The sequence below is a fragment of the Gobio gobio genome, assembly GCF_949357685.1.
Source record: "Gobio gobio genome assembly, chromosome: 15".
In the NCBI taxonomy this organism is placed as follows: domain Eukaryota; kingdom Metazoa; phylum Chordata; class Actinopteri; order Cypriniformes; family Gobionidae; genus Gobio; species Gobio gobio.
In genome coordinates, this window is record NC_137108.1 from 19,659,337 (window position 1) to 19,685,013 (window position 25,677).

General features: G+C 39.0%; 1 protein-coding gene across 1 annotated transcript in view; it reads right to left on the minus strand.

The window, feature by feature from the left end:
- The window catches only part of gtf3c6 (general transcription factor IIIC, polypeptide 6, alpha), a 1,355,101-nt gene that overhangs the window by 656,643 nt on the left and 672,781 nt on the right, over positions 1-25,677 (minus strand). The window lies entirely within an intron of this gene.

Consider the following 25,677-nt stretch of genomic DNA (forward strand, 5'->3'; position numbering starts at 1 on the left):
GCGGCTAACAACTGGTTTAGATCAGTGGATAACCAGCTTGCAGCAGCTAACAAGCAGTTTAGACCAGTGGATAACCAGCTTGCAGCAGCTAACAACAAGTTTAGATCAGTGGATAACCAGCTTGCAGCAGCTAACAACCAGTTTAGATCAGTGGATAACCAGCTTAGAGCAGCTAACAACCAGTTTAGATCCGTTGATAACCAGCTTGCAGCAGCTAAAAACCAGTTTAGATCAGTGGATAACCAGCTTGCAGCAGCTTACAACCAGTTTTGATCAGTGGATAACCAGCTTGCAGCAGCTAACAACCAGTTTAGATCACTAGATAACCAGCTTGCAGCAGCTAAAAACCAGTTTAGACCAGTGGATAACCAGCTTGGAGCAGCTCATGACCAGTTTAGATCAGTGGATAATCAGCTTGGAGCAGCTAACAACCAGTTTAGATCCGTGGATAACCAGCTTGCAGCAGCTAACAACCAGTTTAGATCAGTGGATAACCAGCTTGGAGCAGCTAACAACCAGTTTAGATCCGTGGATAACCAGCTTGCAGCAGCTAACAACCAGTTTAGATCAGTGGATAACCAGCTTGCAGCAGCTAACAACCAGTTTAGATCAGTGGATAACCAGCTTGCAGCAGCTAACAACTGGTTTAGATCAGGGGATAACCAGCTTGCAGCAGCTAACAACCAGTTTAGATCATCAGATAACCAGCTTGGAGCGGCTAACAACTGGTTTAGATCAGTGGATAACCAGCTTGCAGCAGCTAACAAGCAGTTTAGACCAGTGGATAACCAGCTGGCAGCAGCTAACAACAAGTTTAGATCAGTGGATAACCAGCTTGCAGCAGCTAACAACCAGTTTAGATCAGTGGATAACCAGCTTAGAGCAGCTAACAACCAGTTTAGATCCGTTGATAACCAGCTTGCAGCAGCTAAAAACCAGTTTAGATCAGTGGATAACCAGCTTGGAGCAGCTAATGACCAGTTTAGATCAGTGGATATCCAGCTTGGAGCAGCTAACAACCAGTTTAGATCAGTGGATAACCAGCTTGCAGCAACTAACAACCAGTTTAGATCAGTGGATAACCAGCTTGGAGCAGCTAATGACAAGTTTAGATCAGCCAATATCCAGCTTGCAGCAGCTAAAAACCAGTTTAGACCAGTGGATAACCAGCTTGGAGCAGCTCATGACCAGTTTAGATCAGTGAATAATCAGCTTGGAGCAGCTAACAACCAGTTTAGATCAGTGGATAACCAGCTTGCAGCAGCTAACAACCAGTTTAGATAATCAAATAACCAGCTTGGAGCAGCTAACAACTGGTTTAGATCAGGGGATAACCAGCTTGCAGCAGCTAACAACCAGTTTAGATCATCAGATAACCAGCTTGGAGCGGCTAACAACTGGTTTAGATCAGTGGATAACCAGCTTGCAGCAGCTAACAAGCAGTTTAGGCCAGTGGATAACCAGCTTGCAGCAGCTAACAACAAGTTTAGATCAGTGGATAACCAGCTTGCAGCAGCTAACAACCAGTTTAGATCAGTGGATAACCAGCTTATAGCAGCTAACAACCAGTTTAGATCCGTTGATAACCAGCTTGCAGCAGCTAAAAACCAGTTTAGATCAGTGGATAACCAGCTTGGAGCAGCTAATGACCAGTTTAGATCAGTGGATATCCAGCTTGGAGCAGCTAATGACCAGTTTAGATCAGTGGATAACCAGCTTGCAGCAACTAACAACCAGTTTGGATCAGTGGATAACCAGCTTGGAGCAGCTAATGACAAGTTTAGATCAGCCAATAACCAGTTTGCAGCAGCTAAAAACCAGTTTAGACCAGTGAATAACCAGCTTGGAGTAGCTCATGACCAGTTTAGATCAGTGGATAATCAGCTTGGAGCAGCTAACAACCAGTTTAGATCAGTGGATAACCAACTTGGAGCAGCTAACAACCAGTTTAGATCAGTGGATAACCAGCTTGCAGCAGCTAACAACCAGTTTAGATCATCAGATAACCAGCTTGGAGCAGCTAACAACTGATTTAGATCAGGGGATAACCAGCTTGCAGCAGCTAACAACCAGTTTAGATCATCAGATAACCAGCTTGCAGCAGCTAACAAGCAGTTTAGACCAGTGGATAACCAGCTTGCAGCAGCTAACAACTGGTTTAGATCAGTGGATAACCAGCTTGCAGCAACTAACAACCAGTTTAGATCAGTGGATAACCAGCTTGGAGGAGCTAATGACAAGTTTAGATCAGCCAATAACCAGCTGGCAGCAGCTAAAAACCAGTTTAGACCAGTGGATAACCAGCTTGGAGCAGCTCATGACCAGTTTAGATCAGTGGATAATCAGCTTGGAGCAGCTAACAACCAGTTTAGATCAGTGGATAACCAGCTTGGAGCAGCTAACAACCAGTTTAGATCAGTGGATAACCAGCTTGCAGCAGCTAACAACCAGTTTAGATAATCAGATAACCAGCTTGGAGCAGCTAACAACTGGTTTAGATCAGTGGATAACCAGCTTGCAGCAGCTAACAAGCAGTTTAGACCAGTGGATAACCAGCTTGCAGCAGCTAACAACTGGTTTAGATCAGTGGATAACCAGCTTGCAGCAACTAACAACCAGTTTAGATCAGTGGATAACCAGCTTGGAGGAGCTAATGACAAGTTTAGATCAGCCAATAACCAGCTTGCAGCAGCTAAAAAACAGTTTAGACCAGTGGATAACCAGCTTGGAGCAGCTCATGACCAGTTTAGATCAGTGGATAATCAGCTTGGAGCAGCTAACAACCAGTTTAGATCAGTGGATAACCAGCTTGGAGCAGCTAACAACCAGTTTAGATCCGTGGATAACCAGCTTGCAGCAGCTAACAACCAGTTTAGATCAGTGGATAACCAGCTTGCAGCAGCTAACAACCAGTTTAGATCATCAGATAACCAGCTTGGAGCGGCTAACAACTGGTTTAGATCAGTGGATAACCAGCTTGCAGCAGCTAACAAGCAGTTTAGACCAGTGGATAACCAGCTTGCAGCAGCTAACAACAAGTTTAGATCAGTGGATAACCAGCTTGCAGCAGCTAACAACCAGTTTAGATCAGTGGATAACCAGCTTGCAGCAGCTAACAACCAGTTTAGATCATTAGATAACCAGCTTGCAGCAGCTAACAACCAGTTTAGATCAGTGGATAACCAGCTTAGAGCAGCTAACAACCAGCTTAGATCCGTTGATAACCAGCTTGCAGCAGCTAAAAACCAGTTTAGATCAGTGGATAACCAGCTTGGAGCAGCTAACGATTAGCTGATATCAGTGGATATCCAGCTTGGAGCAGCTAATGACCAGTTTAGATCAGTGGATATCCAGCTTGGAGCAGCTAAAAACCAGTTTAGGTCAGTGGATAACCAGTTTGGAGCAGCTAATGACCAGTTTAGATCAGTGGATAACCAGCTTGCAGCAGCTAACAACCAGTTTAGATCCATGGATAACCAGCTTGCAGCAGCTAACAACCAGTTTAGATCAGTGGATAACCAGATTGCAGCAGCTAACAACTAGTTTAGATCAGTGGATAACCAGCTTAGAGCAGCTAATGACAAGTTTAGATCAGCCAATAACCAGGTTGGAGCAGCTAACAACCAGTTTAGATCAGTGGATAACCAGCTTGGAGCAGCTAACAACCAGTTTAGATCCGTGGATAACCAGCTTGCAGCAGCTAACAACCAGTTAGGTCAGTGGATAACCAGCTTGGAGCAGCTAACAACCAGTTTAGATCCGTGGATAACCAGCTTGCAGCAGCTAACAACCAGTTAGGTCAGTGGATAACCAGCTTGGAGCAGCTAATGATCATCTTGGACCAGTTAATGACAAGATGATGATTCCTTTATAGCATGTCCTGATTTTGCAGAGTTTGACGCATTCCTGGGCCAACAAAATTAGTTGATCCTGGAACAACATTCCCTTCCAAAAATGTAATCCTAACTATGTACCCCTAAACCTAACCCTACCCATAAGGTATCTTTAAAATTAGAGAGATATGATAGGTGAATAACACTGATGTAGAAGCACCTTACCCTGGAAGCACCTTAAAGGGGTGGTAAACCACGATTTCACTATTCTAACTTTAGCTAGCGTGTAATGTTGCTGCTTGAGCATAAACAACATCTGCAAAGTTACAACGTTCAAAGTTTAAAGGAAAGGGAGATATTTGCTTTTAAAGAAATCCATTTCTAAGAACTACAGCAAACGGCCAGTAGGCGACTACACACATTCCTCCAGGGTTGATGACATCACCAGGCTCAATATTTACATAAACCCCTCCTCCGAGAATATTAAATAGGGGGGTCGGGGGCGCCATTTTGTATCGCGGCGCTGTTGTGGTATAGTTAGGCTGGAGTGTTGTTGCCGCGATGCCGAGGAAACGCTGTTATATTCATCCGGATTGCAGGTCTGGGGTACTTGCTTTGTTCAGCCTTCAAAGGGACAGGGGTGCGTTGCAGAGCGTTTAACATACAGCATGTTATATGCACGAGTGTATGAGACAGAAGGGAACAGGCGCGTGCGGGGCTCCCGCAGCACATCTCACGGAGGAAAACTTCCATCTTCGCGAGTTCAATGCCGGATTTGCACAACGTCAGCTGCATAAGACAAACACTGCCAGTGTGTGAATGCACGACGCGCGCGGGGCTCCCTCCCGCAGCACATTTCACGGAGGAAAACTTCCACAATGTTCGCGAGTTCAATACAGGATATGCACAACGGCTTGTCCTGAAAGCTGGATTTACAAACAGAAACTGTTTACGGGCCACAACCTGTAAGTCTGATTTATTTTTCATCGATGTGTTTTCCTGTAATAGGTTGTACATTGTAGCAAGGAAGTAAACAGATGACAACACTGTTCTGCAAACCAGTCTGTTAAATGCTCATTCATATTTAACGTTATCCGACGAACACCTATCGTTACAAACACTAACGTTAAAATCTCAACAGCGAACTTGGCATTAGTGTAAATGATTCTTTGATTAGAGCTTTTATGTATTATTTATCTACAGGCTTGCTAAACATGGTTCTGTGTGTGATTTGGCTATAGTAAAGCCAGTGCTTAGTGTTTTGGGTTAATAGTTCTTGCGACAGATATTTGGCTATAATCGTTCTAAAAATACAAAAGTAACAGTGCCATTCAGTAGCGATCACTATAGATCCGCAGTCTTTACTCTTGATAACTGGTTCTGCTCGATCATCTTCACTAAAATGTTCTGGGTCTGATTCGGGCTCAGATTGGTATGGTTTTATTGACGCCATCGTTTCTAATACTGACCTAAGCACAGTCTACCGGTAGGGTAAGGGGCGTGACGTTTCCGACAAACGTGCACTGCGGATAGCGAATCACAACACACTGGGCCAGCTAACCAATCTGAGCCCATTGCGTATTTTTGAGGGACTGGCTTCATACAACCCGGAAAGCATCAGACCGTTTTACAAGGAGGGACAGAGCAGTGTAGAATAAAGGTCAAATATATGAAAAATAATGATTTTTTTTTTTTAAACGAAGCATGAACACATGTTACAGTGCACCCCACAAACACAATCAAGCCTTCAAAAGAATGTGTTTTACCACCCCTTTAAGCCTAAACTTGACATAAAATCAAGCATAGCGTCAGTTCTGGCAGATCACGTTATTCAACTCGCATCAGCTGTACGTCGCCTGATCATGTCTACCTATAGTGAAACGACGTCTATCACCAGATACATATATATATATAGCTCCTCAGTACTATAAGCAGCTATCGCGTTTCTCCAGAGCTCATTTACCCTCCTCCACCCCCAGCTCCTCCTCTTGTCAGTCAGGATTTGGTATTCTGATATCCCTTGAATCAGACTAAATTCCTGAATACTTTGTACATTTAAACATTAATGATATCTGCAATACATTATATTGGTTCCGTTCTGTTTTCCCTAAGGGGGGTTATTGCTGCTCTCCCTGCTGTTTTCCATGCAAGGCTGCCCAGAACAGAACCATACCGGCGATCCAAACTATATGCTAAATAGAATATGCTATATGCTAATATATGCTAATGTGCTAATCATCTTTGACGATAGTGATCCTGACAGAACTTGTAAACGCAAATCTGATTGGTTGATTGGAATGTTGTTCCACAATCAACAAAGATGTTTTTCCAATTTAAACCAGCTAATAGCTAATTTGGACCAGCTAATGACCATCTTAGACCAGCAAATAACTGAAGTGGGATTGAGAACCAGTGGTTTAGACTAGCTAATAACCAGCTTAACCACTGCTAAAACCAACTGGTAGTTGGTTTGTTGCTGATCCATTATGGTCTACCAGCTAATGCCCATCTTGGACCAGTTAGAAACGTTCTCGCTGAGCCATTTCATGTTTTGCAAATGATACTTCCTATTCTTTTGTTTTCTGCCTGCGGTAATGTCACTTCATCATTGTGTATCAGATATCGCCTCCTTGTGGAATAAAGGTGAATTGCATTTAATTAGTTATCAAAGATTCAATTATTGTTGTGCAGAAAAAAATATACTTGCGCTCTTACACACCTTGGGTCATTGGCCTTGTTACACACCCTATACAATCTTTACAAAAAAGAATGGTAAAACACGTATACTTTTATAATTGTATAATTTTTTTCTTGTTATATTGAATTGATTGAGGAAGCCTAGAAGGTTGATGTCTAACTTAAAAAAATTAATGAGGAGGAGGGTAGTGAATGACGTCCCAGGTCACTAAAGACACAAGGTATGCATTTAAGGGTTAAAAATATATTACAATAAAAATAACAAAGTCAGCTAATGACTAGCTTGGACCAGCTAATAACTATAGTATCTAATGACCAGTTTAGACCAACTAATGCTTGGACCAGCTAATGATCGGTTTAGACCAGTTAATGACCAGCTTGGTTTAACTAATAACCCATTTAGACCAACTAATAACTAATTTGGATCAGCTAATGACCATCTTAGACCAGCAAATAACTAGTGTGGGGTTGAGAACCACTGGTGTAGACTAGCTAATAACTAGCTTAGGCCAGCTTAACCACTGCTAGGACCAACTGGTAGTTGGTTTGTTGCTGGTCCATTATGGTGTACCAGTTAATGACCAGCTTGGACCAGTTAGAAACTTTCCACAATGTTCCAAAACACATCAACTAGCTTAATATACATTTTACAGTTTGTGACACGATGAAACCCTGTAACAGCACTGATTATAAAAGAACACAACCATATATAAAATTTCACATAGGTAGACATTTGAAGCAAACATTGAACATAGACATTTCTCATCTTTAAAGACACAGTAATGATTCCCGGAGAGAGAAAAACAACCCGTGAAGGCTTTCGGTTTGGAGCCAAACCACAAGCTGCCTGTATAATGACTGTTTCTCTAATTCTTGACCAGCATATCCAATCTCATTGCGCAAAAAAAGCCTGATCACACAGAACAGCTTGTGAGGCCTGAGGGTGAAAGAACTGAAAACAGAGCTTGGCCTTGATTGCTTCTAACACACCGATTTGGGGTTCAAAGCGCACAGCTGTGCGAGAGAAACAGAGCCCCGAGCCTGGAAGGTCAACAGACAGTGTTCGAGGGGCTGGGGCACGAAGCGATCCACCCGGAGACAGCCAGCAGCTGCGGAGTGACAGCGTGAGCTGGCTGGACTGCACTCCTCTCTCACCATACAAAGACATCATGCCACATCGCTGTCATGGCTGTCAGCGCACCGACCAGCTCGTTAACAAAAGAAGAGCCAATCAGAGCTCTGATGCACGAGATATTGACAAGAGTGTGAAGACTTTGAGTCCTTAAGTAGCCAATCAACAAGGCAGACAGGACAGAAGTTAATTAACCAGAATCCTGTGAAAGGGGATAAAGTGATAGCGACATCAACACAAAGGCAAATGAAAGGTTTGGTCGATTGAATATAGGATGCGATTTAGCATTCGCACAAAGGAAGTATAGCTTATGATGATGTACAATGAGCTAAACACATGTAACACATTTGTCTAGAAATGCGATGTTATTTGTTCATAACTTCATGGAGTAAAAACACAGACCTAAAAGTTACAGCATGTGTTTCACCATCCCCCATCCTGCCTTGTTTTGACTGCGAGGGCAATGAGAGTTTAAGCATGCAGTTTGTGTGTTTTTCATGCTCTGAGCGTAAATATCGAGTTTTTCTGACGTTTGCGCAATATTTATTTGCGGAGGGAAAAGGTTGACATGTTGTGGACTTTCAGCTCATAAAAGAGCTCACTCAGGTCCTGTCCCCGAGTGCGGTCCCACCATGTGCTTCTTGACGTAAATTATTCCCGGCAAGTGAAGAAATACTTGAATCATTTCATGCAAAATATTGCCTCTGGCCTCTGGGTTGTGTACAGTAATAAATTCTGTTTGGAGCAGGCAATGTTTTTTATCCAAAATATCGCAGTGACAGTTTAAAGACTCTGAAATTACATCTAATTAAAGAGACCTCATAGTATACCTCAATGTGATTGGCGGGAAAAAGCTTTAGCATCATTTGGTGAGCTTCCGCCATGTCAGAAATGAATACAGTATCAAAATCAGTGCAAAGTCATCTGACAGAACCAACTAAATATATATGTCACAATATTTATGGCACAGGATTTCAAAGGCTGCAAATGAACTACAGGTTTAAAAGTACAAAAAAAAAAAAGATTAGAAATCTATGGTTAATATCAAAAACTGTGTGCCAAAAGCTTAGAAATGTAGTCTTTGGTTTTGAAAAACTTTTAGATCATTTTAAAGAAAAGTTTTAGTTCTAAACATGTGGTGTGACCATCAAAAAAAAAGTAATAACATATTTTCCTTACACCTTGAATACATTTGAGTCGTAATCATTATTAAAAATAATAATAATAATTTCAGGTGCACTATGTAACTTTTCTGTCCGCCTCAAAACAAAGGCATAGCTTGATGAGACCAAGTTTTAGCGCAGAATTTTGGGACATGTGGGGCACGGTCAAGCTCAAACCGGTGCGCAAGGTTTTGCTACGGTTTCCGCGTTGAACGACATGTTTCCTGGAAACGGTGTGCAACGGGGTATGAGAGACGTTTTCTCTTGTTTGGTGGGTGTGTCTAAAAAGTCAGCCCAATCAGCAGCAACATGTATTTAAACCACGCGGTATTAAAGACATAGCTCGCACAATGGGTCCAAGTGAAGTCGTTTACAAATGTGTCCGCTGCAACAATTTAAGATATTAGAAGACATGTTTGTAGTAAGAGTTTTATAGTAAAAATATAGCATATCAACATGATGATGTAGTTGTTTATATTTTTAGCTTCATTGCAAGGCAAGTTTATTTATATACCAAATTGCACTGCAAGGGCAGTGACTGTAACATTGAGCATATTTTGCAGTATTAAAGGGGTGATGAATTGAGAAATCAACTTTCCCTTGAGCCTTAGATATATAAAAGTTTGTCTTGATATAAGAATATCCTGTACGTTTCAGAGCTGAAAACGTCCTTGTTAGTCAAAGAAAAGCTTTTCTTGACACCAGGCCCAGAAAACGCTCAATCTCAGAATATGTCGACCATTGACGTCATAGAATGCAGAAACACGCCTCAACAGATAAATATGCACGCCTGATTCTGTAGCCCCGCCTACCGACTCGTGGAGCTAAACAGATCACGCTACCGAGCAATAAACATGCCGAAGATAGCAAGATATTGCGCTGTGCCTGGTTGTAGAAGACAGTCGCTGCATAAGCTTCCTTCGGATTCTAATATTAGGAATGTGTGGTTGAACTTTATTTTTAATGAATATCCAGCTTACGTGGGGAAGACATTGCACGTATGTTCATTTCACCGGATTCGTTTGTAAACAAGAGATGGGATTTGCAGTCAGGATGAGATTAACTTACATGAACGAATGAAGCAACACACTAATATGAGTAAAAAATGTTTTTATATGTGATAGTATTGCATTGTTACAGATCAAATACAATGTTACATCGTGTACATGTCTAACTAAACATAACTTACCACTTGTCACAGGGCTCGCAAAACCCAACGTCCCGGGGATGTGCATTGTTCACTCTCTTGACTTGATATTTGAAGAAAAAATACAATCATGGAAGTTTTTGCTGTCTGCAACGTACTTGGCGCACGCGTGCGCATGTGTGTGTGTGATGCACAGTTTGCGCTTATATCAACCGATGGGGTGGGCCAAGTAATGTAAAATAACATTCATATTAATTGCGAGTGGATGAGAGATAAATTATTGTGTTTGTTTGATAAAGACATTTTGCGAGCCCTGAGGGACGAATCATTCCGGATGCCGCTTTCAAAACAACGCCTCACGCGTACTCACCGGGGAGCCGAAGCTCATTAAATATGCGAATCTTATCCAATCCTAGCCGTGGGCATTTACTTCCAAATCTTCAGTGCGGCACGCCCATTAAAACCGAGCGTGTCTTGAGAGAGGCTCAAAACCAGGGCAGAAAATAGCCTATTACTTATTTATTATGATGTTTTTGAATGTAAAAACCATGCAAACGTCACAAGTAGACCTCAGACAACAGTATTAAAAAAAAGCCAGTTCATGACACCTTAAACATTATTTATACCGATTTAATCAGGCTATGAAAATTCTTCAAAAAGAACACAAAAAATGGCCTTCTCAGCTGCCATAGTTGCAACTCTTGCATCAACATAACAGGGTGTTCAACGCACCACTATTTCCGTTTAAAAAACATTTTGCAACGTTTTGTCGGGGCTGAACGCAGCCGTGGTCTTCACCTCACAACCGGTGGAAAAGAATCAGGATAGGACTCAGGCAGAAATCATGTTCATGGATGCGATTATTAAAATTACTGTAGTAGCAGAGCAGGGTGGTGTGGGAGCGATTGTTAATAAGATGAAGGCAACACGCCTCGCGGGCGGCGGGACTTTTATTATGCCACAGTCGTCGGTGCCATTTCCGCTTTCCTGGTCATAAGTATGAGGTAACGCAGCTCTGTTTATCATATTAGATACATTTGAGTGTGTTGAAAATGATGTCTTGACGTTACTCTGTGCGTTTGCTCGGCGGCTGCTATGACACTTGTTCACACTGCAGTAAGAGTAAAGCGTTTCTGCAAAATAAAACCGGAAACCAAGAGTAACGCAGATATGACGCAATTGACAGGTGACTCCCTCACACGTCCCGGTTCCTTGGTTAAAACAGCAATTTTCTCATGATTTACAAATAGTTGGAAACATTTGGGATATTGAAAGTACTCAACTGAACAAAATATATAACACTGGCCTAGTAGTTTTTGGATATTTTACTGTAAAAATGTACATGATGCAGCTTTAAGTATATTTTTCAAGCTAAAAACCATGACTTGAATTCATTAATATCATTCGATTTTTGGGGGAATCGCACTACATGACATTTCACAACATGAACTAACCTTGCAATTTCATAAAAATGTCAAATTATTCATATTTTAAGATACTTCTTGACCTTGGCACACAGTCATAAGGATTTGAATATAATTTCTTATGGGATCATTTGATGTATAATCAAATGTATCATGCATTATATATCTAATATTAGCCACAATATGTGATCTTGATTTAGTGGGCAAAACTTTTTCAAATAATAAGCAGTTTTGTTACAAATATTTTTCAAAGAAAACTTTATAAGGTTTTATATTTTCAAGAATTTAATCCTTAAGTTATAAGGATATGTTGTATCACCCAAAAATTGTATGCCACCTAAAAATATTATTTTCATCTAATTGAAATTTAATTCAGCAATTAAACAATTCTCTTCCTTGAAGATGTGTATTCAAATCTTTGTATATTTCAATAGTTTTTTAAATCTTGAATACCTTTATAGATCCTGACAAAAAAAGAGAATGTAATAAAGTGGAGGCAAAGTAAAAATAAATAAATGCCTATTTACAAAACAAATATTTATATATGAAATGCACAAAGCCTCATTCTGAACCACAAAAAGAGTATTGAAAAAATGGTAGCAAAATCCTTGGTTGTGATCGGGTGTGTTGTCCTCATTGTGTTTGAGCTTCAGAGTCACGCATGTCTCAGGCTGTGAGGGCACACATCTCTCTCATTCCCAGGGTTTATTATTACAAATAACCACTTCCATCTGCACGCTGACACTCAGTGGGGCACGGAGCCAGACCAGATGCATACCAGTCTGTCTCTCTCCCAGTGAGAGAAGGTCTGTCAGCAAACCCTCTCCCCAGATCCTCAGTTTAAAACCACCGTGGACATGGTGATGAAAAATAAGAAATGGACTGGAGAAATCTGGAGGAATTTAGTTTTTGATGCTCTTGCTTCTCTCTTCTCGTCTCTCTTTCTGTCACTCTGTCCTCTGTTACTAGCCTGACCCTCACCTTCCACCCCGTGCCTCTTTTCTGTCAGTGATCCCTCATTCTCCTGACTGTGATTGGCAGTCTTTAAAGGAAGCTCTCCAACCAGAGTGGAGGAGGTCCCGGTACAAAAGAAAGTCACCACAAAACAAACAATCTGATGAGAATGTGGCGTTTCGCTAACTCACTAATGAGTGTAAAAGGCATGAGAACTGCGTATAAGAGTGAATGTTAATATGATTTTTACTTAAAGGTGAAGTAACAAATTAAAATACTTCCTCCTTTTCCAGTTTAGAGACAATGGTAAGACATTCAAAGGTTGCTTACCCCCAAAATGTAAGCAATGTGGATCTTTTTTGTTTGTTTGAGCATCACCAGTCAGACATGACAACATTAGCTCAACCAATGGTTTGAGTTTGGGGGCAGGACTATCTGATTGGCCAACCAATGGTAGATGAGGCATACACTTCAAGCATGTTTAGTGAAATGTAGAAACTGTATTTTTAACATAGGCTACATACAGTACCGGTCAAATGTTTGGAAACATTACTATTTTTAATGTTTTTGAACGAAGTCTCTTATGTTCATCAAGCCTGCATTTATTTGATCAACAATACAGAAAAAAAAAAACAGTAATATTGTGACATATTATTACAATTTAAATGAATGTTTTTCTATTTTAATATACTTTAAAATGTAATATATTTCTGTTATGCAGAGATGAATTTTCATCAGCCATTACTCCACTCTCAGTGTCACATGATCCTTCAGAAATCATTCTGATATGCTGATTTGTTATCAATGTTGGAAACAGTTGTGCTGCTTAATATTTTTTAGAACCTGTAATACTTTCTTTAGGATTCATTGATGAATAAAAAGTGTAAAAGAAGAGCGTTTATTAAAAATCAAATTAACACATCTTTGCTGAGTAAAAATAATAATTTCTTTCTTTCTTTCTTTTTTACTTTCTACATGCCAAGTAAATATCAACTTATTATTTTCCTTTTTCAAAGCTATTCAGAAGACTTGGAAAGGCGGATGGATTATTTATATGATGCTTTTCTTCATGTTTTGAGCTTAACAAACCCTGGTCATCATTCACTTTCATTGTATGTAAAGATATGCGCCAACATTCTGTCCATACAGCGTTGGAACAACATGAAGGTAACATAATTGATGACAGAATTATCATCTTTTCAAGTCTTTTCCATACAACATTTCTCTAAACACCTTTATGTTAGTTACTATACTTTCCATATGATTCGCTCTTGTAGCTGAATGCTGTATGAGTTATTCTGCTGTGGGCTAAGCATTCAATAACTCATTTCAGCTTTGTGGAATAGTTGTGAGTGGCCTGCCAGTGACCCTTTGCTCTTGAGGTGAGGTCAGGCTCTCCTGTAGGCCTCCCAGCTGTCTCTCTCCCTACACCCACACGTCCCTCTCCGCTTGCCCTCTGATTTCTCTCTCTCCTTCTTCACTCCCCCAGTTTTTCCTCTCCCTCTTCCAGAAGGGTTGACAGCTCCAAACAAAACAGGGCCTGTGAGCTGACTGACACATTCTGCCTCTGAAAGGAGAGCATTTAACACGCCTCACACCCTGCACTGCCCACCACACACACACACACACCCTTAGCCAGCCGAAACAAAACGCCAACATAGAGAAAAGAGTGGATCAGCCAGAGTTTGGGGGGAATCTGCACCTTGAAGAGGAGAAAAGGGGGAGAAAAGATTTGAGAGAGGGAGGAAAAAGAGTTTTTTCAGGTTCAAAGACAGTCTATTCTCCCGCCTGCACCCTGTCACTCATCCTGAGCTGGTTGCCCGGAGGATAGCGCTCCATTTTCATTGGTGTCATTCATCCATCCGTCAGGCTGATGTGCACTCCAATGGGTTTGGTGGAGAGCTGCGGAAACTTCCTGTCAGGGCCTGCCGTGAGATCAACACCTGTTGGAGTGAGACGGAGGAGTCCCGGCTGGAGTGCCGCTTTTCAGCCCGCACACTAAAAGACACATATACACAAACACACACTCAACAACCCATACTATCTACTTCCTCACAACTCCATCAGCTATATTTATGTTAGTGTTAAAAGCCAAAAATCGACATTTATCAGTATAAAACTGCAGTTATGTAGATTTGGCATTGCGCAGTCTGAATAAATTTTTTTTTGAAAGAGGCTTATATGACTAAAGTATTTTTTTAAGGTTTATTTAAAAAGTTTATTTTATATATAATAATTAAAAAAAATGACTGAACAAATCATAATAAATAATATTAAATAAAGAATTTATGATAAAGTGGAAAAAAAACAAGCATATAGATAAAAATTTAAAAATCGGACAATAAGTATTACTGAATCTGATGCCAAATAATTGTTTAAAAAAGTTCAGAGATTCTGTGAGTGTTTGGCTGGCCAATAAAATATTCATATAAAAGCAGTATTTTGTATAATGATGAAGTAGACATTTGAAGTTTTATTCAAAGTAATGAAAAGGAAAAACATTACAATATTATATAGTATATATATATAGTATTACAATATTTAACAAAATTGCCTCTGGACTCCATACTTAACAAGAAATATTTTACAATGTTGTTTTATATATATGTGTATATATTTGTATATATGTGTGTGTGTGTGTGTGTGTATTGTATACACATACATAACTAGATTTTTGGTTAACACTTCAATTAGTTAATTTGGTCAAAATCACATTGAACCATTGAAAAATGAATCTAGCTATAAAATAAAAATATTTCAAGTAAGCAGTCCAAAGGCAATTTTGTAAAATATTGTAATACTATATATATATATACTATATAATATTGTAATGTTTTTCCTTTTTCTTTATTTTTATCAGACGTCAAATGTCTACTTCATCACGATACAAACACTGCATTTACTCATTTCACCAGTTTCTCACAGCGAACCATTACTTAAACTTCACTCTCACGTCTCAGCGCTTTTCCCAGCTGTACGCAGCCAGCAATCTGAGCCATGTATGTTGTCATGAAGCTGGATGCCAGAGGTGCCGTGATGCTAAAAGAACTGACCACAGTCCTGCTATCAGGTACATTCTCATGGAGACCATTAGTGCTGCTGTCCCCTGAGGCAGGCCTTTGAATAATGCATGTGAGAGCTCAGGCTCTCAGTGGCCTGAGGCATATCCACCGCTCTTGTTACCTCTCATGGCATATCCTGTCAGAGTCACAGGTCAACACGTCGCCTGCTGGACTGTGTTACACACGGCTCAAACCACCACAGACAGATTCTGGTTTCAAAAGCAGAGCAGAGCACCGAAAGTAATCACAGGCTTTTATAAAGAACTCTTGGAGAAAACGTAATAGGTGCCGGTGGACAATGGCTGCACTTTTCTTTTTCACTGATTCCGTTCACTTCTTTTTCTTCCAAGCCTTATTCTATTTAGCATTACCTGAAGGATGTGAGGATCTGAGTCACGTATGAGACTGAGGATCTGACCTGTGTCTGGAGATCCAGCTTCCATAGGGCAATGCATACTGTATATGTTGTTTCTTATTTATTCTTAAATAGCTATACGTGTGTGTGTGTGTGTGTGTGTGTGTGTGTGTGTGTGTGTGTGTGTGTGTGTGTGTGTGTGTGTGTGTGTACGTGTGTGTGTGTGTGTGTACATGTGTGTGTGTGTGTGTGAGTGTGTACACCTTTCAAAGGTTTCGGGTCAATAAGAATTATCTTATGCTCACTAAGGCTGCAATTATTTGATCGAAACACAGTAAAACAGTAATATTATTGTGAAATAGTATTATAATTCAAAATAACAGTTTTTTCAAAATGCCATTTCTTCCAGTGAAAACGTTAATTTAATTTTTTTTTTCAAAAAATAATGAAAAAACATTCAATAAAATGATTTGGTTAAAATCATAATAAATAATAATGACAGACAGATTCAGTGAGTGTTTGGCTGATTTATATTATATATATATATATATATATATATATATATATATATATATATATATATATATATATATATATATATATATATATATATATATATATATATATATATATATATATATATATATATATAGGCTGCATTTATTTGATCAAAAACACAATAAAAACAGCAATATTGTGAAATATTATTACAATTCAAAATAGTTTTTTTTTAAATGCCATTTATTCCTGTGATGCAAAGAATGAATTTTCAGTATCATTCCAGTCTTCGGTGTCACATGATCCTTCAGAAATCATTCTAATATGCTGATTATTATAAATGTTAACAGTTGTGCTGCTAATGTTTTTGTGTCAATTGTCTTTTTTCAGGATTCTTTGATGAATTGAAAGTTCAAACAAATAGTATTTATTTGAAATATAAAACTTTTGTAATATTATAAAATGCCTTTACTGACACTTTAATGCATCCTTGCTGAATAAATGATGTCTTCATTCAATTGTGATCCAGATTTTACACTGGAATATACAGGGCCACATTTTGCAAACGTCAACAAAAATCACCTTAAAATCAAACATTTATAAAAGTAGCTGTCGGCCCAACAATCCAAAATATTAATAACATTTGCTGAATAGGACAACTGACTATTTTATAAATGCATAAACAACTTTATTGTTTGATTTGAATTTTGATGGTTTCATGGTTTCAGACAATAATTAGCATGACTTATTGTGGTTTGTGGTTCTGATTGCAAGCGAACCCGTATTTTATACACCCGTATTTTCTTTCACCTTGCATCGTTTTGTTCATGGTTTTCAAGGATGAAGTCATGTCATGAAAACTGTGCATCTTGGCTCCTGTTTAATTTGGCAAGGCCCTACCAAGTGACAGACGCATTTGTGCCAAAATTCAGAGGTTGATTGGACACATGACATACACAAGAAAATATACAGAGTTTTCTCCCTTTTAAATGTTGATAAGCCTATTTATTATTCAATCGTAATTAAACACGATTCCATATTTGCAGTTAATTGTTTGCATGCTTTTTGCTTTTCTGATCTTCCTAATATATCTGGAAAGAAATAAACTGAACCCAACACACCTGAATCTTTCTCTTTTCTGATACAGAAACACACACGCAGTGTTCAGTCTTAATTAGAGTGAATGAAAGGATTGTGTGTGGGCTGGAGGGAAATGAGTGTAGTGCTCTGCTGAAAGTGATCCCTGTCACACACAGGATGTCTGCTCACTTTCTCAAAAGCCTCCATCACACACACACAAACACACACACTCATGTCTGGTTCGCTATCTTTGTGGGGACTCTCCATAGACATAATGGTTTTTATACTGTAAAAATGTTATATTCTATCCCCTTACACCATCACAGAAAACTTTCTGCATTTTCAAAAAAACTAATTCTGTATGATTTATAAGCTTGTTTCCTTGTCAACCTCAATTTAGGTCCTCACAGTGACACGATAGAAAAACATGAACACACAGCTGCCGATTCCCACAAAGTCTGTTGTTGCGGGCCGAGCGGACTGGAATTCCCCAATTATGTGTGTAAAGGCACCCGCAGTCCCCGTAATGACTCGCAGTGACCATGAAGCCTTTATAAGACTTCACTACATCAACAATCTCTCATTGTTGCCATTCTGCACACATTCATGCAAGCCAAGCCAAGGAGACATTTCTCTTCTCCAAAAGACAATTCTCTCAGCACAACACTCATACTCACATATACATGGAGAGAATATTAAAGGGATTGTTGACTCAGAAATGTCAATTCTGTCATCATTTACTCACCCTCATGTCATGTACGACTTTCTTTCTTCTGTGGAACCAAAAATAAGATACTTTCAAACGGGGTTTTTTTTGTGGTTGCATTTTGTTTGGACAGTGAACACCAATATTCTTCCAAAAAAAAACCCTCATATATGTAACATGTTTTCGGTGAACTAGCCCTTGTCACATTTTTCTTTCAATTTAACAAAAATATATTCTAAAAACATTTTGCTAACATTATTTCTGAGCTTCAAAAATTCAAAATTGGTCTAAAAACACTGGTTATGCGAATGTAGGAGAAAACATTAAGGGAACGCTATGGGAGCAATACTGTTGAATGTTCTCTATTGAAGTCATAACATTTTAAACATGTTAGACAAATATGTAACTAAAACGTTTCAGGACCAATGTTATTAAAGACAGATAACTTTGAACAAACGTTCTAATAATGTTTACTGAAGAACGTTTGTTCATAAAGAGAACATGGCCAGAACCTTAGCTTCTTTGAATTTTAACGGGAAGGAAAGCGGGGCTGTGAGGGATAGACATACATCTCTTCAGTGGGTTGTACTGTTTATACAATGTGTTTTTGGATTTTTCTGCAGATGAAACACTGTAAAAATATATTTTCAAGAAATGTTAAGTAGACAAAAAAACTCATGAGCTGTGCATATTATAAGTGATCTAGGAGGTTTATGCAGCTTTTTTTTACAGTGGATGCCATTAAAAACATGGTACGTCTATCCCTCACGTCTTCCCTTTCATACCTGTCATGACGCCACTCTGATTAAGGTCTATAGCCAAATTTCTAAGAACGCTCCGTTTACACCAAGGGTGATAACTATAACGAGAATCGACAACATTGTTGGATTTACTTTCAGAACATTTCTATCATGCTGATAAATGGTAAAAACATCACAATCCGTCCTGCTTTAAAGAGCTCGCGCATTCGTTGGCTGCATTTGAAATCACATACTTCCCTACTATATACACGAAAAACAGTATGTGACAAGAGTTGTATGTACGAATCCACAGTACTCATAAAAGAGTAGGCAAAAAGTACCCGGATGACCTTCTTTTGCGTATGATGGACACTTTACTATCCCATGAGGTGAAGCAACGTAACTGACACTGGTAGGTCACATGATAATGACAACATGGCAAATGTAGTATGTCCAGATTATATTCATACTACACACATTCATACTATATAGAACATACTTTTCTACCAGTTGTGAAGTAATTCATTATTCAAAATAAGTACCTACTCAAGAGAGTATGTGTTTTCGGGATGCAGCACATTATATTAATAATGTAGTCCATGTCCATAAAGATGTCTTTCTTTCTTCAGTGGAAAAGAAATTAAGTTTTTTGTGGAAAACATTTCAGGATTTTTCTCCACACAATGAACTTCAATTGCAACCAAAATGTTGAACGTCCACATCAATCCAGTTTCAAAGGGCTTTGAAGTGCTTCAAATGGTACTGCGCTATCCCAGGTGACGAATAGGGTCTTATCTAGCCAAACGATCTGTCATTTTCTAATTCAAATGTATATACTTTTTAACCACAATTGATCGTCTTGTGCTGGTCTGCAACGAGCCAGGCATTACGCAACTTACGTTGAAAAGGTCACACCAAACGTGGGCGGAAGTACCGCTCCATTGTTTACAAAGCGAACAATCGAAGACTAATACAAACGCTTTTTTAACAAAACAGGTAAAACAATGATAAACTAAATAATAAATACGCATAGACTGTAAAAAAATATGGACATAGTGTCCGTGACGTCGCCCATAGGATTCTGAAGAGCAGTTTTGAAGCGTAAAGTAGGGCCGATCTGGCCGTTGCCATCTTGGCAGCGCGTCATCGCGCATCACTCCCGGATAACAGAAAATGGGCAAAAAGGCGGGACGTGGGCGGAGCTGAAGTGACGCGATGACCAACAGACAGTAGATAAATGGCTATCCACCTGTCACTCGAAGTAGCCACGCCCTTAATTATGCAGAACTTTAATGCTTTATATAATGTAAACGAATGAGTTATAAAAAAATTCACCCCCCTCACAGTTGTCATGAAGGGCAAAATTAGCCGTATAGACCAAAACCACAATTTGTACCAGGCTGTAAACATGTTTTTTTTCTGCTGTAAAGTTGGGCATTTTAACATGGGGCTCAATGAGATTCTGCTCCCTTCTGGAGCCTGTCTCTAGTGGTCAGTCGATGAATTGCCTTTTATGTCACTTCCGTATTGGCTTCAAGAGAAACTGCGGGAGGTTGCCGCTTGTAAATACGTCATTCAACATACAATACAATTTGAATGATCCTCCTTTTCCACAATTTTAAACAATGGGGCGGTTCTTCCGCCCATGTTCGCCGTGACCTTTTCAACGTACGTTACGTAAAGCACAAGACAATCAATTGTGGTTAAAAAGTATATACATTTGATTTTTTTTTTGAAAATGACAGATCTTTTGGCTAGATAAGACCCTATTCCTCAGCTGGGATTGCGCAGTTCCATTTGAAGCACTTCAAAGCCCTTTGAAACTGCATTGATGTGGACGTTCAACATTTTGGTTGCAATTGAAGTCCATTGGTTGGAGAAAAATCCTGAAATGTTTTCCTTAAAAAACGTAATTTTGAAAACAAGGTGTGTTCAGGAGCATTGTCGGCGCAACGCGAGTTCACTGCTTATCACACACAGGGACGCGCAGCAGAACACAAACATTTTTAAATATAAAAAATTAAAGAATTAAAATGTAAAAGATAATTATTATTTACATAAATATAAAAAATGTCAAAATGGATAGTCATTGCATGTATCAGAATTGTCTACCTATTTGCAGTAATGACGAGTAAGCAGGAGTGGCGTCATTGGACGAGCAGATCCATTTCCTTGCTAAGCGTTCAGTTTTCAAATTCTGGCATGTAAATAGCGAATCCGCCATGGCTTTTAAAGGGAATGGGAGATGAGACTCTAATTTATCTGGTTTATTGCACGTTACGCACAAAACACACCCACTACTCATTTAAAGAATAGGGACAACCGTTTTAGACAATGCACCGGGCTAGCAAAAGGGGATTCGGACACGTCCTTAGTGCACTTGCGCGGTGCGCTTTAGACCATGCGCTTAGATCGTTAAAACAGGGCCCATTATGTTTTATTTAGCAAGCATGTAACCACTTAGATCATAGATGGAAAAGACTATTTACAGGCAATTTACCTATGGTTTTTAAGGTTTTGTAACAGTTATCTGCTCACTTTAAACATTTTGGTGCCCCTTAGCGACCGTGAATCAGGTGAAAATGAAAATTATTTATTTTCAGATTACAGAGAATCTTTCTGCGCTGGTTTGGTTCCAATCGGACGAAAAGCCTAGGACTAGTTCGCATAAGTAGGTTTTGGACAAAATTCTAAATGGGTGAAACTTTTCGCAGGTTGAAATGAAACGTTTTGCCCGTCTTGATTCCAATGACACTTGAGTCTACGACAAACGTTCTAGGAGTTAAGAGAAGTTTTTCGTTTTTGATCGCTGTAGCACCCCCTATTGGTCGATTGGGGTGATATCATGTCAGTCTCTCCCCAAATTGAGACCTCCCATCTTCTGACCATGTTTCAAGTCTATAGGCCTTACGGTTTAGTCTGCACAATCAGTTTTACGGCAAAAGTAAAATAACACAAATCCTTACAACTGCAATAGGGTTTCAGCACTTTGTGCTTGAATCCGTAAATAAAGTTCTTGGTGTGAACATGCCTTTAGCTGGGATAGCCTTTCAGTATCAGTGATCTTTTTTGTGCTTTTTACATAAAAATTGTTTTAAATGAAAAGGATTTGGTGTTTACTGAAGTAATAAAAAATTGGGAAATGATGCTGTAGAATTATTAGGATTATAAAATGAGAAGTTTGTTAGTGAACAATCTGAATCAGCTTAATCACACTACTAAAACTGAAGCCGTTCACAAAAGTTTTGGCACTGTTTTAGCACTTAGTACAAGACTGTGAAATGGAGCAAGAGGGAGAATATTATTCCAGGGTGTTTTGGCACTAGAGGACAGCTCTATGAAAGGTTACCCAGGTGGTCTTTCCTCAACTCCTCCGTCTCTCCCCCAGCAGAATGTCAGCTTCAATTCCCTGGCTCAATTCCCCAGTCCCTTACCCAAATCATCATGTGAACCTCAGATTGCTTAAATATGGGCCCGTGAATCTGATACTCTGTTGGGTTTCCAGTCTTGACGGAGGTGCTGAGAGCCGGCTGATGAGGGGGCCCAGCCGTCCGCCATATTGCCGCCCAGTATGCCGTGTCATGTTCTCTGAACAATCGCCCGTGTCCTTCTAGTTGGGTAAACAACAGAGGCTGTCAGCCGGTGTCAGGTTTGGGCTTTTCAAAGCAAAAGAAGGAGAATGACAGATGACTGCTCTGAGTGCAGCCGACACTTCGCTGATAATGGTGATCCGAGTGCTGATATGGAGAGGCAGAGAGCGATGGGTGAGCGAGATATACCCGCTAAAACATACAGAACCCACAGTTTTAACAAACACACTGCTGGGAAAGACCGCGAGGCGCTTTCAGTGAGATTCCCTGGCTCGCTCGATTCTCTGATTCATCCGTGGTGGAATTTGACATGTGTTGAGGTTGAATCAAATCCACAATAGTGAGTTAGCAATGAAAAGCCGAATTCAAGGCTCGTTCAACCGCATGAAAATGAGAATAAATAAATGAAAGAAGTAACTGGATAGAATGGATATAAGCCAAAGCAGGGGCGAGCCAATCATAAGTAATAATAATAATAATATTTGTTCAAATAATAAGACGAAAGATACCTTATTCCTGTGTTAAGAAAATTTAACGTGATTAACATAAAGTGTTGATTTACTAAATATATTTTTTTTAAACAATGAATGAAAAAGTGCAAATATTTGTTCCTCTGTCCATTATGTTTAATTTTCAGGACTAAACTGTAGAGATTACAGATACTTTGGTGGGAATTGTATTTTTGGGGGGACATTTTTTATTTATTTTGTGCCAAACTAGGTGTGAGCAATAATAGGTACGATTTAATCAAATAAAAAGATGAAAGATGGTTTTATTTATGTGTTATTTCATTTTAAAGTGGATACATAGAGTGCTGATTTACAAAAAATTTCAAATGTTTTAAACAAACGTGAATTAATGTGTTAAGAAACACACGTGTTAAGAAAAATAAATAGAAATTGAAAGGGTTCACATATTGTGCTGGTTTTTAAAACTCTGTCCATCAGGACTAAATTATAGAAATAACAGAATACTTTGGTATGAAATATGTTTTACGAAGAAAAAAAAAAGTGTGATAGAAAATCTGGTCAGTGTCAGCTGTGAGATGCACAGATGAAGGGACCATATTTAATGTCAGCCTTTTGGATTCCTTGGTGTAAATCAGCTGACCCTTTCACAAACTGCTCGATGAATTAAGCTGCACAGAACACTTTCATTAAATTGAACTCAAAGTAATCTGTTCAGGGTTCATGGGGTTGACAAGCCACAAAAAAACAACATGTCTGACACGGCCGGCACGAGCGTACCTGTAACCTGAGCCGAGGGACGGTGGCGTGCCAAAATTTGGCAAACCCGCACGCTGAGAAAGAGTCCAGTTAGAGCGGATCCCCACCCCACACATCAGCTCTCCTTACCCCTCGAGTGCTGGCCAGGCCTGCACAGTGGGGTCCCTCCATCTGGACACATTTCTACTCTGACAGGAGCCATGGCTGCATTAATGAACGTATTCACATACGGCCCACTCAGGACTGTCACTGCTGGAGATGGAGAGCAGACTGGAGGACTGGACTGTGCAGAGAGAGAGAGAGAGAGAGAGAGAGAGAGAGAGAACTGTGATTTCCCTTAAACACTACAGAACTCTCGTTCTATAGCCCATCTGTCAACCATTATGGACCCGGGCCCTCAGCTGAATAACGGAGCTCCTCCTACACATGGAAAGTACAGAGAGAGGATAGTTTTTGTTCAAAATAAAGACAAATAAAACATTATGCAGATTAAATTACTAAAGATATATTCTGAATGAATAAATCTGACTCATGTTTATATGACATGAAGCATTTATCAAATTCATATCATTCTAGGCTACATGTTGCAGGTCCAACTGACAAATTTGAGGTGTGGTTTCCTTTACTTAATATGCAGTACATGATAAAATGCCTTTTTGTAATTTGCAGTGATGAATAACAAAAAAGGAGATTGATGATTCTTTGGGCCTATAAGTCGCTTTAATCGTTAAGTAAGAATCATTTAGGAAATATTGTTTTTTTTTTAAACTTGCCTTGACTTCGTTGCAACTTCATAAAAACGTGCTTTTGAAGAGTTGGGGAGCTATAAATTGCACGTAATGTCAAAGGAGGTATAGAGTTAATAAAGAAGTTATAAGGTAAATAAAGTAAACGTAGTTAAATGTACATTAACAAATGTAATGAAACATTTTACAAGTTTTCTCGTAAAAAATACAACTTTTTATGAGGAACCAAAACAACCACTGAAAATGGCGATGACAAGAGATTTATGGATGGATAATAGCGACCCCTTGTGGGCCTACTAAGAAATGGCAGGGTTTGGGTTCAACATCAAATATAACATTTAACTTTAATAAGTCCAGATTAATTTAGTAAAGTCTTCACTTTTTAATTTATAAAAATATGAAATATTAATTAAATGAAAAGTAATGAAGGAAAATGTAAGTAAAAGGAAAGCTATAAGGAGAAACTTCTTTAATTTCTTATCTAGTTCTGTAATTGTATATCTTTAATGCAATTGGTTGAACAACTTAACCAATCCGATTCAACCTTCTCTCTGATTGGAAGGTGGAAGCCTGTCAATCAATTCGAAAATGGGAGGGGCTTAAGTTCTACACTGAAACCAATGGTCAGTTACATTAAAGCGTCTTAAAGTGAAGAGCTCCGTGTTATTACCAAAAGCTCGCTCAACTACCCATAACAGACAGGTTTAGATGTAATCCGCGAATAATATTACTATAATTATTAAATGCACATTATTAAAAAAAAATTTAATTAATTCAAACGCAGTAAATGACCGTAAATATTTATGTAAAATTGTACCCTATCTTAACAATAAAAATACAATTATTCGAAAAAAATCAATGGTTTAGTTCATCTGAAGATACTCATTAACAATAATATATCCTTATTGTAATTTGAGCCACAATGCAGTTATACAATATATAATTAATCTATAATTATAGCCTAAACCAGATATTGTGCATACAATGTAAATATTCTTAATACTAATAATCATAATACTGTATCGTCAAACTAAGAGAATGATTATTTGGGAATAAAAGTGGGCCTTACTTTAATCCCAAAGTAAGAATTGTTTAAACAATATTTTCAATGTCTTCCATTGAGATTTTACATGGATAAACCATGAATCACTGAGCTCGAGCTGTTGGTTTTGTAAATGCACAAAATGAGTGGCGCATGCGCCCTCCAGTGTCCTTTGACTATATTACATGTGTGACGTCAACTCAACATAGGTATTTTCGCTATTTACATCTTTCCTAAACATAAGACACAAAAGCTGCTATATACAATAAATCATTAACGTTC